We start from the raw sequence: 14,608 nt of genomic DNA, 5'->3' as shown, positions 1-14,608 counted from the left end.
CCTTGCCCCGGGTGCTGACAACCCACGCTACGCCACTGTCTTGAACCAAATGAACATACACTTTCCTGCTTTTAAATTTACTGGAGGCAGGTGGTTTGGGACAAGAACTGAAGGTGGGGGTTTGGACAGTGATCCGTGGCATGAGAATCAGGGCATTAGAAACATGCCCGTGTTTGCAGTATCAAAAGGTTGGAAAGTATATAACAAAGAGCAAGCCTGCAGGATACCGTTGCCCCAGAACAGCCAGTAATATATACCTTTTACAAATGCACAGAATCCCCAAAGAGAAAGCTGTTACAAAGCCTTCTTAACTTCATCACAGCTTATATTATATAATGTGAAGGAAGGTTTGCCTAATCCCTAAATGCAGCCAGTGATTGCAGTCCTAATCCATTTGCACCCATGAAACCTAAAGAATCAAATTTAGACATCTAACTTGCCTAGTAAAAAGCTATTTCAGACACAAGGCTCTGGCAAACAATTCACTGTTACATGTAAGGATACTATCTTTTTGTTCCTTGTTGACCCCACTCTCCAAACAATATAATAAGCCATGACTATGTTTTATTGCCTTGCATTTATCTGTGCAGGGCTAGTATAGAAGCAATATTTATTCCTGGACCAGTAATTCTAAGGTTGATATATTTTATATTGTACCCTTCCGTTGTCCTTGTAATTTATAATAGATTTTACATACATGTGAGTTTATCAAAATATTTGTTTTGCTATAACTGGTATAAGGTGGGGTGGGCTTTTTTTTGATAGATGGAAGAAACTCTTAGTGGGGGAAATTAGTTGTACAGCTTTATTCCAGTTTGTGGTTTATTTCCAAGTGTGATGCTAATAGACATGAAATATTTGAAAATGTACACACACACACACACACACACACACACACTGACATGTTTAAAACTTTCAAGGAATTTCAGCATCATGAAAACATAATATGGACACGTATGCTATTCACAAAGCATGGGTTTTATATAAGTGCATAAGCTAAGCTATATAGTTATCATTCAGATGTATTTATTGTTGCAGTTTCATTATATCTAATATTTTATTCAGCCACAGTTAACATGTAATTTGTGCCTACAAGTTTCTATGTTTCCCGTGATATTCTGTATATAAGGTATACAAAATAAACGTTTTAAGTTACAAATATTAGCCTTTGTCGTTTGAATTGTTTGAACATTTGGAGTAGTTGGGGACTTGGGCATCGAGCTCCTACCAGTATTGCCCCTTTGTTGAGAGCATCAATAGAGGCCAATCCCCAGGTAGCCTAATATCTGAAGTGGCAGAATTGATGGCTGGGATAAAGACTTCCTTGACAGGTCCTCTAACCTTCACCAGACTGGTGGTGTTACGGCCTGGCCACTGGCCACGTCCTCGATCCTCGCAATATTCCTGGATGTGACCATTGTTTGGTCCAATTTGCTTGAGAGGCAGAAATGGCATAAGAGTCCATACCCAGCAGGCATTAATCGAGCCAGAAAGAAAACAATGCATGAATGGCAGGGTGATTTGGCACCCCGGCATTACATTTGACCAGGTGAAAAGAAAGAGGTAAAGGACCCTGGATGGTTAAGTCCAGTCAAAGGCGACTATGGGGTGTGGCGCTCATCTCCGCTTTCAGGCCAAGGGAGCCAGTGTTTGTCCACAGACAGCCTTCCAGGCCATGTGGCCAGCAGGACTAAACCGCTTCTGGCACAACAGGACACCGTGATGGAAACTAGAGCACACGGAAATGCCATTTACCTTCCCACCACAGTGGTACCTATTTATCTACTTGCACTGGCGTGCTTTCGAACTGCTAGGTTGGCAGGAGCTGGGACAGAGCCACGGGAGCTCACCCCATTGTGTGGACTCAAACTACCAACTTTCCAATCAGCAAGCCCTAGAGGCTCTGTGGTTTAGACCACAGCGCCACTCGCTCCCTGTTTAACCAGGAGACCTTATATCACAACAGTGGGGTGCATCTACCTGAGTTAGACAACCAGATTTGGCTTGACAATCTAGTTGAGGGCAGAAAGGGATGTGAAGGGGTTGGCAGCAAGCCTTGACTGTTTCGATCGGTGGTTAGGCATTCGGTAAGCCTAAGTCTTGGCTGGAGGGAAAGTTGTAGCTTCTGTCTGCTCCTCCTTGGTTAACGGTATCCTGTTGATGTAAGCCATAGGGCTCCCCACAAACTGTGCTTTACCCTTAGATACACTCCCAGCAGATGGGCTGAATAAAGGGCTTCAATCAATGCCTATGCCCAACCTTTCACATCTGTAACAATGACCGCTCCCCATATTAAATGGGGGGCACCCTTTGCCTGGTCGCGTGCAGCCCCCTGGACCCTATGCAGCACCATTAGTACAGGCTTGGCTTCGCCTTCCCCAGGTGGAATACCTGGAGGACTCCACCTACCTCAGCCAGTTGCTCAATCCCGCCTGGGGAGGCATTGCCAAGGTGATCAGGCCAGGTAGGGGGAGGGACCACCCTGCCCACACAATAGGCGGAGGATCTTACCTGGGAATCCAGAGCTTCTCCCACCCTACCCACCTTTCTCCACAGGTACATGGGCGCTGCTACGTCAAGGTCGCTGTTGAAGGGCCGGAAAGGAATTCTCCTGCATTGGCAGGTTTGCCTTTCCTGTAGCAAAATGTCACAACTTTGGCGGTATCAGGCCTTGGGTGGAATCCTTTAGTATATCTTCCCTAAATGGGGGAGGGTGTGCAGCGGTGACCCACCCCCCTTTCTCTTTGTGGCGGCAATACCAGGGTTCCCCATTAAAGGGGTTGTATTGAGGGGGAGGCTTTGGCCGTATGCCTAGAGGTTGTCATTGCTCTCCTCTGCGACGGCGGTGTAACGGGGGAGGGCTCTCTCTGCTTGAACATATGTTCTTCAGAGCCAGCCCATCCCCCACACACACTGGATAACCCTGATGTTCCCCAGATCCCCAGCGGGGGACTGGGAGGGATAAACATCCAGTGCCTGAGCCAAGGTCTACCCACATCTGAAACATAATAAAGTTGTGGCCAATTTTACAGTGGTGCCTCGCAAGATGAAATTAATCCGTTCCGCGAGTCTCTTCATCTTGCGGTTTTTTCGTCTTGCGAAGTACGACTATTAGCGGCTTAGCAGCTTAGCGGCTATTAGCAGCTTAGCGGCTTAGCAGCTATTAACAGCTTAGCGGCCATTAACGGCTTAGCGGCTTTAAGAAAAAGGAAACAAACTCGCAAGAACTCGCAAGACGAAGCAAGCCCATAGGGAAATTCGTCTTGCGGAATGACTCAAAAAACGGAAAACTCTTTCGTCTTGCGCATTTTTCGTCTTGCACATTTTTCGTCTTGCACATTTTTCGTCTTGCACATTTTTCCTCTTGCGAGGTACCACTGTAATCCCATAGCACGTTGTATTGAGTCATTATTCCACATGGGGGCCGCCCGGGGTTTGGGGGACTCCGTCTGTCCATGCAAATCAAGTTGTGGCCTGTTTGAACCCAAATCTATATGCTGCTGTCTTGCATGGTTACATAGGGAGCAATGTGGTCACGAGGCCTTGGCACGCCATAGTGCCTCTATAAGGCATACTCTTCCTATGGCTGCTCACCAGGCCCTTGGCTTGATGAGTTGAAAATGCCAACCCAAAAATATTTCATCTACCTGTGTTTTGAATGCTCAGTAAAGTTGCTTCTGCTGTTTTAAGTTTTATTTATATTTGAGCACTGAATTATTTTAGCGTAATGCGTTGCACCCATCATTGACATTCTGTGGAATAATATTTTGTTGAAGAGGAGCTGCCATTAATGGAAGAAGAGGCACACCATTTTCCAAGCTGTTCCAGAGGGTTCCTCAAGCATTTGCAGCAGATTTCTAGGGGTGCAGGGATATTTGTGTGTGGATTAGCAAAAATTACCTCCCTTTTCTTTCATCAGTGGAGGCCTCCACTAGACTGAATACAATGAAAAAACACTGGAAGCAGCATTATTAAAAGAAGAAACAAGCAACAAAGGAGAAATAGATAAATCAATAAGATCAGTGGGGTTGTTTTGTTTTTTTAATGAAGCCACTAAAAACCAATGACCTTCCTAACAAAGGTCTCTCCATACTGGCAGAAAACCACTAGGGAACTGAATAGCTTGGCTTTCCTTCTGAATAAAGAACAGCTGGGAAAAGCATTAGACTAGATCATTGCCCTATCACTAGGGGCAATCCATACCAAAACAGATTTTCTTGGCCTGACTCACCCCTGGCTAGGGATGTGAAGATCTGTCCATTTCAGTTTCTTTCTACTTCTCATTTACACATCACCTTGCTTTTTTAAAAATTTTTTTTAAAAAGCGCTCATGAAAATTCGTCACAATCTTAGTGCAAATTTCTCCTAATGCAGACACTTTGTATGCAATTTTGTCTCACACACATTTCCCCCCAAAGCAATTTCCCCTCATATACATCATGCTTGTATGTTATTTTCATGAATATAGTATTTTTAATGCACACCATATTCTAATATATGTGTCTTTGTACCCATTACTATGCTGAAAAAATGGCTTGGGAGTGGAGAGGTTAGCCATCTGCTAAGGTCGAAGTTACATATTAAGGGTTGGTGGATGGGCACTGCCAATCTGTGTCTCCCTGATCAAATGTTGTTGAAAGAATCGTTCCACATATTGGAAGACACAAGATTACCCACCCGGGAAGAATGGCAGATGAAGTTGATGGACTATATGGAACTGGCGGAAATGACTGGCAGAATCCGAGACCAGGGAGAAGAGTCGGTGGAAGAAGACTGGAAAAAGTTTAAAGACTATTTACAGAAATACTGTAAAAATAATGAATGTTAGAAAAATGTTGGAATGAAGTTATATGGCTTTAGTAGAAATGTTATAAGGAACTAAGTACAAATAGATTATTAGTGTATTAAAGGGAAAAATAAGGTTAGAATATGTTAAGATAATTACAGGACAGAAAACAGAGGAAGATGGAAAGGAATTGCTGAAACAATGAACTGAAGTGGAATACAAAAAGGGAGGTGTGAGGAGGTCGTTGAAATAAGTGAATAATGAAAGATAAGATATTGAAATTGTTTGATGTGTCTTAAATTGTTTCTGTTTTGTTTTGTTAGTTTAATGTCTTAGAGTTAGTGTTATGTAGTGTTTTTGTTTTTGTATTGTACTGTATTGTTTTGTTTATTTTTTTTCTTTTGTAGTGTTTAAATTGTTGGGAAAGTAATAAAATTTTTTTTTAAAAAAAGAAAGAATCGTTCCACAGAGCGTGTGGCAGCAACTGTACATGTGCTAGAAGATACAAGGAAGTGAGGGAAAACAAAACTGAATTTAAGTCTCCTTTTGAATTTTTGTATGTCTCCTAATAATGTGTATTTTGTGCCTTAAAAAGTACAAATCAGAAGTTGACAGACACTTATTTTTAGCAACCTAGGCACAGTCTGACGTGGCAACAACATCCTGTCTGGCAAGAGGTCTATGAATGAAGCATCTCTCATAAATGGGTTGTGCTGTAGCTTAATCACTCAGACGAGCTTGATCAATTAGTAATTCTGATGATTTGTCACACTCATCTTTGACATGATAGCAAAGAGAAACAAATGCTGCTATGGTTAACTTGCAAAACAGATAGCTGAAGGTTTTCTTATTGCAGAATTGGTGCTATTCATGCATGTGAATTTCTGCACTATCGGCATGACATCGTCATCAAAATGCCAACCCATGGTGTTTTGATGGGTAATCCGTATTGCCATACCTGTCCTTCCATTTGTTCCCCACCTCAGCATAAACCAGCCATTCTGCTTCTTGCAGACTAGAAGGTACAAGGCTGGCTTTTGTTTCAGTTGGAACGCACTAGAACTCACTTCTGGCACCTCTCAGGTGGGTGCCATTGCCATTATAAGAGAACAAAGGAAGTATTCATGGTGAGTTCTGGCACCTCTTTTTCTTTAATAATAATAATAATAATAATAATTTATGTGTATGCCGCCCATCTGACTGAGTTTCCCCAGCCACTCTGGGTGGCTCCCAACAGAACATTAAAGCAGAATAAAACATCAAACATTAAAAACTTCCCTAAACAGGGTTGCCTTCAGATGCCTTCTAAGAGTCAGATAGTTGTTTATTTCCGTGACATCTGATGGGAGGGCGTTCCACAGGGTGGGCACCACTACTGAGAAGGCCCTCTGCCTGGTTTTCCTGTAACCTCACTTTTCGCAGTGAAGCAACCACCAAAAAGGCCCTCGGCACTTGAATGTACAAGAGTGTAAGTTTCCAGTTGCCACATGCTTTAAGCTGTTTACATACTGTCTTCTCTTGTATATCATTTACGACAAAGGTGTGCTTCAATTATGCATTCTCAAAGTATTTTTAGTTTAAATTTTCCTTATTGTGCTTGTTAATTCGGTGCAACTCTGTTCCAGTAGATTTTGACAGCTCGACGACTAAGGTATTTAGCAACGAAATGTTGGATTACCGGAACGATGTCCAAGCCCTGAACCACTAGTATATCACAAATGAACTCTTTATTTACTGTGTTTGCAATAATAATAATAATAATAATAATAATAATAATAATAATAATAATAATAATTAATAATAATAATAGTTTAAGATTTGGGAAACTACTTTTGCCATTTTTGTGGACGTTTATTGTTGCCTACAGATAGTTGCCATGCGGATATTATCTTGTGTCGATTTCAGTAGTCATTGTATCACTACCCACTGTTTTATTGACGTGCTGAAAGCTGACATTTCAACAACCCAGTTCAGAGGAGCTATTTTCTCAAGATATGTACAGGATTACCTTTGAGACTATGACCCTGTAGATGCTGTTAGACTACAACTCCTATCATCACTGACCATGGGCCAACCTGGCTGAAGAGGATGGGAGTTAGATTCCAGCAACATCTGGAGGGTCAGAGGTTTCCCATCTCTGCTGTAGAACATAACCATTTGATTGAGATAAACGAGACTCTTCAAGGCAATGGACTACAGTCTACTACAGCATTCTGCAGGACAGAGAATGATGCATGGGATTGTCCTGTAAGAGCTGTTTGACCTGGAACAGACTCCCTTGGGAGGTTGTGGACTCTCCTTCATGGGAGGTTTCTAAGCAGAGGTTGAATGGCCATCTGTCATGGATGCTTGAGCTGAGATGCTTTTATTGGAGGCGGCTGGACTGGACAATTCTCAGGATCCCTTCCAACTCTACAATTCCAGGTAGGGATAATATTTATCTAGGGATGTGGTTGGCACTGTGGTCTAAACCACTGAGCCTCTTGGCCTTGCTGATTAGAAGGTTGGCAGTTCGAATCCCCGAGATGGGGTGAGCTCCCGTTGCTCTGTCCCAGCTCCTGCCAACCCAGCAGTTCGAAAGCATGTCAGTGCAAGTAGATAAATAGGTACCACTGTGGCGGGAAGGTAAATGGCATTTCTGTGCGCTCTGGTTTCCGTCACAGTGTTCCACTGCATCAGAAGTGGTTTAGTCCTGCTGGCCATAGGACCTGGAAAGCTGTCTGTGGACAAACGCTGGCTCCCTCGGCCTGAAAGTGAGATGAGTGCCACAACCCGATAGCTGCCTTTGACTGGACTTAACCATCCAGGGATCCTTTACCTTTACCTAATATTTACCTGCCCTGTGCTACCGAAACCTAATTGCGGAGCTCAGCAGCCTCTCTCTGGAAGAAAAGCATTCACTGTGTGAGTTAACTGGTGCACAGGTGCTGTGAATGCAGCCCAGACCACCAGATATGAGGGGATGACCTGCCCACTTCCTAAGTTTCAGGCTGATACAGTAAGTCCAATGTGTGCTAGATCAGGAGGCATGTAATGCAGTATATCGATCATTTTATATATAAATAGTTTATTCCATGATTTAGCTCAATCATAGACATTTAAAGCTGCAAAGTAGCCTGTGCCAGAATGTAACAGGTGGTGTTTTACAACTGAACAACAAGTGCTGTTAGCAGCTTAATCTCAGAAGCACCGTGTTTAAAGGAGCATCTCTACCTACACCAAACATTTATCCTAAAACATATTATTTAAGTGTGGGATGGAATAGCACAGCAGTAGACTGCAATTGTCTTTCATTGCTGCCAGAGATTATTTTTTTTTGCCAATGCCATAAAATTATAAGAGTGGTTAACTTTAACATGTTTCATCTTACTTGTACTAAGTAAACAAAGCTAAAAACACGGAAACTGCCAAGCTCGCCAAATATTTATTTGCAATCGGCATCCAATTGCATTCTAATAAGTTATTGCAGCTTGAGCATCTCAGCCTGGCAATGTCTCTTTGAAAAGCTAAAGCAGGATCTGGTTATATTTGTTGCAACAGTTTTTCACACACAAAACAGCTTTGTTGCGGTCCATAGACCCAAAATACACAATACAGCAATAGTATACATCAACAGTTATTCAGGTGTAGGATCGCTAAGAGAAAATTATATGAAAATGATATATCGATGGTATCTAATACCGAGTAAATTGGCAAAAATGTATAAATCTAAATCAAATAAGTGTTGAAAATGGAAATACAAAGGAGGTTCTTTTTTATCATATGTGGAAGTCTTGTAGTAAGGTTATAGATTACTGGGAAATGATATATAATGAATGGAAAAGGATGTTTAAAATAACCTTTGTAAAAAGACAAACCCAGAAGCTTTTCTTTTGGGAATTATAGGGACAGAACTGCGGGAGGCAGTGGAGGACAGAGGTGCCTGGCGTTCTCTGGTCCATGGGGTCACGAAGAGTCGGACACGACTGAACGACTAAACAACAACAACAAGGGACAGAACTACCTGACCTGTATAGAAACTTATTTGTGTATGCTACTACAGTGGCAAGAATGTTTCTTGCCCAAAAATGGAAAGAAGAAGATGTCCCAGTGAAAGAAGAATGGATACAAAAACTTATGGAATATTAAGAAATGGCGAAACTTACTGGAAGAATAAGAAAATAAGACAGCAAACTTTTTATAAAAGAATGGAAATGGTTTATTGAATATTTAAAGATAAATTGTAAACGGATAAGAATATTGGCAGGTTTACGGTAATAACTTGTGGTTTTATAAGAGTATATATTTAAAGTAGATGAATAAATGAGCAAATTAAGTTAATTTGGATATGCAGAAGGTATTAAAAATAAATTTAAGGAACCACAGAAAGAGAGGGAAGGAAGTCAAGTTTTGAAATGTTAAAATGATTGTAAAATTAGTGAAATGTAGAAATCTGAAAAGCGTAAATAATATTTTTTTTTAAAAAAAAAATAAGGTGTAAGATCGGCCTTCCTACAGAGGAGCTTTGGCCTGTACATACTGATTTCTGATTTTTACTGCCTACAAGAGGAATTTTGCTACAGTCAGTGTAACAGTATCCATCTCATCCTCAATCTTATCCTCAAGAAGAACCTTAACATCAAAGGAATCAGCAATTCCAGGTTATTCTATTAATATTGGATTGATTAGATGCTGCCTAACCTGTTTATACAGACTACAGCGTAATAAAATGTGTTTCATACATTCAGCATCCTGGGAACATGGACACAACCTATCTTGGTATGGGGCACCAGCCAATCTTCCGCTCAGATGGGAAGACCTGCTATGAAACAATATTTGATAAGGTCTTCCCTAAGAATGCTGAAATCACTGGAATTCTGCTGATGTGTGCAATGATATCATAAAGCTGCCTATCAGTTCTGAGTGTCCTTGATTGCCGAGGTTCAAAGTGGCATGCTCATCAATCACATTTTTCTTCCCAGGGAAACCTTCAGGAAGGCCTCCAACACTTCACCATACAGAGTTTGGTGCATAGCTGTCAACTTACAGATTTGAAAATAAGGGACCAGCAGCCTCAAAAATAAGGGGCCAGCAGCCAAAATAAGGGATTTTCCTGGCACAGGTATGTTCAACTTCTGAGCTCCTCCGAGCCAAAGGCAGAAAGCCCAGCCAGCAGCCAAACGAAGCCTCAAGTGGTGGTTCCCACAGCTCAACAACCTGGCAAAGAGGATGCAGCAAGAAAAACCACTGTGACCTCTCTGCTGGGAAGCGCTGAGCAAAGGAAAGGCCCCAGGCAACGTGGCCAATTTGATCGACACAAGGCATGCAAGCTCCACCCCCCAGTCATTCTTAGACTACTTATTGGGTGACCAACGCAGCCAAGCAACACAGTTGGAGCCTCCCTCCTCCCTGGCTGGCAGAAAGGGAGGGAGAGGAGCTGCTTCCTTTGAAACCCAGGAAATTTAAGGGACATCATAAATAAGGGACAGCAGGGGGACACGGTGCCAAATAAGGGACGGTTGATAGCTATGGTTTGGTGCTCTTCAGAGAATGATAGTGACATAATGATTTCATTTGCAAGATCCTCTATGGAAGAGATTAAAATACTAACTTGGTAAGCCTGAGGTTTTGTAGGCATCTGAGAGACTTCTCTGAACGGCATGAAGAGCCTAATCCATTATAGGCCTGCAAGATGGTGGTGCAATTTTTAATGGTTTCCTTCTGTGTGGGACAGGACTATGTTGTGATGTGGAGTCAGGGCCTGCAGCAGCCTTGTGTTACATTAGCCACTTTCCAGTGTTAAGAGATGCAGGTGGCGCTGCGGTCTAAACCACTGAGCCTCTTGGGCTTGCCAATCAGAAGGTCGGTGGTTCAAATCCCTGCAATGGAGTGAGCTCCCATTGCTCTGTCCCAGCTCCTGCCAACCTAGCAGTTCAAAAGCATGCCAGTGCAAGTTGATAAATAGGTGGCGGAAAGATAAATGGCATTTCCATGCACTCTGACACTTGTCACGGTCCTCCGTGTGCCAGAAACGGTTTAGTCATACTGGCCAAGCTGTCTGCAGATGAACGCCAGCTCCCTCGGCCTGAAAGTGAGATGAGTGCTGCACCCCATAGTTACTTTGACTGGACCTAACCATCCATAAAGAAGGCTGATCGCCGAAGAATTGATGCTTTTGAATTATGGTGCTGGAGGAGATTCTTGAGAGTCCCATGGACTGCAAGAAGATCAAACCTATCCATTCTTAAGGAAATCAGCCCCGAGTGCTCACTGGAAGGACAGATCCTGAAGCTGAGGCTCCAATACTTTGGCCACCTCATGAGAAGAAAAGACTCCCTGGAAAAGACCCTGATGTTGGGAAAGATTGAGGGCACAAGGAGAAGGGGATGACAGAGGATGAGATGGTTGGACAGTGTTCTCGAAGCTACCAGCATGAGTTTGACCAAACTGCGTGAGGCAGTGGAAGACAGGAGTGCCTGGCGTGCTCTGGTCCATGGGGTCATGAAGAGTCGGAAACGACTAAACAACAGCAACCATCCAGGGGTCCTTTGCCTTTATTTTATTTTTTTACCCCGCGTTATATGTGAAAGGGGAAGATCCAGGTGGCTACCTCACCAGCTTTGGGCTACTAGCCTCATCAAAATGAGTGGGAGTAGCACAGGGAAGCTGGTTCCTTTTAGAAGGGCTTGTGGAATGTGCTCTTGTTTCTTCTGACAATCCCTACAAAGGAAAATGAAAATGAAAAACAGCAGCCCATTCTTTCCGAGGCGTTTTCAAAATCAGGATGACACTTCCCAGAGGTCGCAGAAACTGAGTTGTTCTGAAATACCTCAAGATTAGAAATGATGAATTTTCACTAGGCTGAGCATGTCTTATGAACTAGCAATTTCTGGATTACAAATATCTCATCAGCAGCTTTAGCCGCATAAAGGGGGGGGGAGGCAATTTATTACTTTTCTGTGTAATAAGCATTTGAGGTAGCTTTACCTGCAATAAAGAATGAGATGACTGTGCCAATATTATGCTTCAATTTATACAAGGTCCTGCCATCCAGTATGATTAACAGTCTTGCAACAGAGAGTGGAGGGAATAATCAGCTAATTGAAAAGAGTGGTGAATTCTGTTACAAAACTTTGGTTCCATCCATTATGCTAAGTTTGCACATGAACTTTGAGAGTGTTAATTATTAGTATTAAAAGAATAGTAAGTGCTTATTGTAAAAACTTCTTTTCAGGGTTTCTGTGCCCTAAATTTAATCCTATATATACTGTATAGCCAGTGTGGTGTAGTGGTTAAGAGCGGTAGCCTCGTAATCTGGTGAACCGGCTTCGCGTCTCCGCTCCTCCACATGCAGCTGCTGGGTGACCTTGGGCCAGTCACACTTCTTTGAAGTCTCTCAGCACCACTCACCTCACAGAGTGTTTGTTGTGGGGAAGGAAGGGAAAGGAGAATGTTAGCCGCTTTGAGACTCCTTAAAGGGAGTGAAAGGCGGGATATCAAATCCAAACTCTTCTTCTTCTTCTACTTACCTGGTAGTAAGTCCTACTGAACCTACTTCTGAATAGACATAACATACATAGGGTTGTGCTGTTGATTTATGCTCAGTATACATTTATTTATAATACATGTAATTATAGGGGTAATTACACCTATAGTTGCAAAAATGCAACAAGCAATGCCAATGAGGGGCAACCATACTTTGATGATCAGTTGCCAATGCTTTGTGAATGTGTTCACCAAGGAGAAAAATGCACACAGATTAACAACCATATTATCAAAAACCTTCAGTTTCTGTTACCAGAAATAAAACTGGTGGGGGTCACTGATGTTCCTAATTTCCTGGTTTGGTATATGAATTTCACCCAGCTGATATTGCTAAATCACAGCATGAACCAGGAGCCATGTTCCCTTTAAGTTCTTCTCGGACCTAGATTGTTAAATGAGATTCTGCACATAGCACAATAAGACTTTCAGCAGACCAGCTGCACAAAAGCAAGTGCTATGGAGCATACAGAGAAGTGTATTCAGGTTAATCCATTTTCTTTATTGCTAAGTGTGTCATAGATTGCTGGGTACTAGACTGCCCACATAAACAGCCTTTTGTTTGAGTATCTCCTCTGTTTGGATCAATAATCTTGACTGTTTCTTGCAGACATTTAATGTGGCTTTTGCCCTTTCTCCAGACTTAAGCTCTTACCTCTCCCTGGGTGGGTTGGTTTGGAGTAAGGATATTGAATTTCCAAGTACTGTATCTCTCTGTTGTGGTTGATGCAATGGGATAGGTGCAGGGGTTGCGGCACCAAAGTATAGGTAATTCTCAAAGGGCAATACCTTAAGACACATCTTTCCACATCCTGGACAAGAAGCTCAAGAAGAAAGATAGGGCACCACAGAGAGATCCAAAATAGCAACTGGCTCCAACATGCCTAGGAATGGAAATTATTTTTGCAGGGTCATAGCACCCTTTCAAGGTCCACTCCTTGCTTAAAGGAGCAGCCACCATGCCTGTCACTTGATACACATTTTCTTGTGCAGTGGTACCTTGGTTTACAACCATAATCCATTCTGGAGGTCTGTTTGTAAACCAAAACAGGTTGTAACCCAAGGCGCGCTTTCGCCAATGGGGCCTCCCAAAAAATTTGTTCGTAATCCCAAACAATAATAATAATGGGTTGCAATAAAAAGAAATGTTTGCAAACCAGGACATGCACTTCCGGGTTTGACGTGTTTGTAATCCAAAACGTATGCAAACCAAGGTACCACGGTATTGTATCGCCTTATAGGTAGAGTGATGAGATGGCATGGAAATGCTAAGGGTTCCTGGTGTGGAAAGGGATGGTTTTGTAGAAAATGCAAGTTTGGAGGTTACTGAATCTGGTGGTCCCAGCTCTGGGTTTCTGCCTCAAAGAGCTCCAGTGTGATAAATAGGTTCAGTCTATATGACTCACATCCAGAAAAAAACAGATGATAAAGGGCTTATTCCTCCTACACTCAAATTATGCCATTAAAAGCCATGGCCTGTAGTAATATCTATAGAGATTTATACTTGTCTATGAAGTTCATTTTGCTGTAGCAGGTAATTGGCTGTTTCCCATGAGCCTCCATTTTGCATCTCGCTTTCCCTCACCCCAGCCCCTGTTCTGTACCTGGCTCCAGTTGGAGGGTCTCAGCGATCTAGAAAAAAACAAAACAAAACAAAGCAGATCTTATAAGCCTGAAGTCTCTTTGCCCTGATCTTGGTAACCTCTGAAAACAATACCAAACAAATCCTAAAAATAAGCCCTTCATATTTAAAACAGCAAACAAAACTTGAACGAATTTATATGTTCAGTCATTTAAATGGGTGCAAGCTCGCATTTGCTTCTGGCAGACCAGTTTTGGAGGAGCTGGATCTCCTAGCATGACTGAAATAATGATGAGTGGCAGGCCCCTGTTTTCCTAAGTTTGTTTTTGTTTTCCTTGCCGTCTGGAATAAGTTCTGCTTTAATGCCCCCATCTGGTTTCTGTGCCTTCTTGAAAACCTTCTTCACACATTTGCAGAAATCTTCTCTGTCTGAGTTAAGAAATGGCTCCTTTCTTATTTTGTTCGAAATAGAACTATGAATGGGCATGCACTTGGTGTGTGTTTGTGTGTGAAACAATTTCATATGGAATAACTATGTGCACCTTATTTCTTGCTCCCTCTTTCAACGAAACAAGTTAAGAAGACAAAGGCTTGGAAGGTGATCTTAGTGTGTGATGAACTCAGGCATAACAGCACAGTGTGCCACCTCTGACACAATCACAACCACTGTTGCCATGTGACGATTCCAGTCCCAACCGCCACAAAACTCACATAAACAA

General features: G+C 42.4%; 1 long non-coding RNA gene across 1 annotated transcript in view; it reads right to left on the bottom strand.

The window, feature by feature from the left end:
* Positions 1 to 14,608, bottom strand: part of LOC309380717 — a 370,732-nt gene that overhangs the window by 3,841 nt on the left and 352,283 nt on the right. The gene's annotated exons all lie outside the window — the stretch shown is intronic.

Source organism: Podarcis melisellensis (assembly GCF_964234715.1).
Source record: "Podarcis melisellensis genome assembly, chromosome: 11".
NCBI classification, from domain to species: domain Eukaryota; kingdom Metazoa; phylum Chordata; class Lepidosauria; order Squamata; family Lacertidae; genus Podarcis; species Podarcis melisellensis.
Note: the sequence above shows the minus strand (reverse complement) of the source record. Positions and strands in the feature narration are given on the sequence as shown.